This window comes from Vombatus ursinus, unplaced genomic scaffold (assembly GCF_900497805.2).
Source record: "Vombatus ursinus unplaced genomic scaffold, bare-nosed wombat genome assembly UNPS02011154.1, whole genome shotgun sequence".
Lineage (NCBI taxonomy): Eukaryota > Metazoa > Chordata > Mammalia > Diprotodontia > Vombatidae > Vombatus > Vombatus ursinus.
The window spans coordinates 1-1,292 of NW_020950932.1; positions in this window are offsets into that span (position 1 = coordinate 1).

Genomic DNA, 1,292 nt, shown 5'->3' on the forward strand with positions numbered 1-1,292 from the left:
AGGAATGTTTGGAAGTCCCCTATTTCATTGAATATCCATCTCCTTCCCTGAAAAATCATGCTCATTTTCACTGGGTAGTTAATCCTTGGCTGCATTCCAAGTTCCTTTGCCTTATGGAATATCATGTTCCATGCCCTATGGTCTTTTAATGTAGAGACTGCAAGGTCCTGTGTAATCCTGACTGTAGTTCCATGATATTTAAATTGTTTCTTTCTGGCTGCTTGCAGTAATTTCTCTTTAATCTGCTAATTTTGTAACTTAGCTATTATATTCCTTGGCATTTTCAATTTGGGATCTCTTTCAGGCAGGGAGTGCCTGAAAGATTCTTTCTGTAGTTATTTTACCTTCAGGTTCTAGGACTTCAGGGCAGTTTTCCTTTATGATTTCCTGAAGGATATTGTCCAGGCTCTTTTTTTCATCATGACTTTCAGGTAGGCCTATAATTTTTAAATTGTCTCTCCTGGATCGATTTTCCAGGTCAGCTGTTTTATCCATGAGTTATTTCACATTTTCATCCATTTTTTCATTTTTTTTGTTTCTGTTTGACTGATTCTTGCTCTCTCATAGACTCATTACTTTCCATTTGTTCAATTCTAATTTTTAACATATTGTTTTTTTTCTGTTATATTTTGTACTTTCTTCTCCAATTGGTCAAATGTATTTTTAAGGGATTTATTTTCTTCATTGTACTTTTTTTTCAAATCGACCAATTGTACTTTTAAAGGACTCCTCTACCTCTTTCATTTGACTTTTAAAATCCTTCTTGAGTTCTTCTAAGAAGGCTTTTTGGGCTTCAGAACAGTTCATATTCCCTTTTGATGTTGCAGATGTGGGTTTGATGACAGTGTTGTCCTCTTCAGAATTTCTGTCTTCATCTTCACTCTCCTCATAAGAGGAATCTATCATAAGTTTCTTTTTAATCATAGTGTTTCTTTATTCCCTGGTCTTTAAAGAGATTATGCTCTCCTGCTGGGGAGCAGAAGGCACTGACCCAAGCTTCTTGTGTTGGGAACCTAGGTCTTGGTCACTGGCTTTGTGTGCTGGGGCGTTTTATGTTGGCAATTGGAGGCTGTAGGTTTCTGGCCCCTTATCTGGTGTTGGGCTGGAATCAGCAAGGCTGGGACTTTCAGGTAAATCTAGCTTGCCTGCTTTTCCTTTCCTTTAGCTTTGTTTAGCTCCTTTTAGATAAGTGCTGCCAGGAGTTTATCTGCCTGAGGCCCCTTGCAGTGCTGCCTCCTTACTTCTGTTGAGGCACTGGGAGACTTCTTTGCTGTGGAATGCTGAGGCACCTG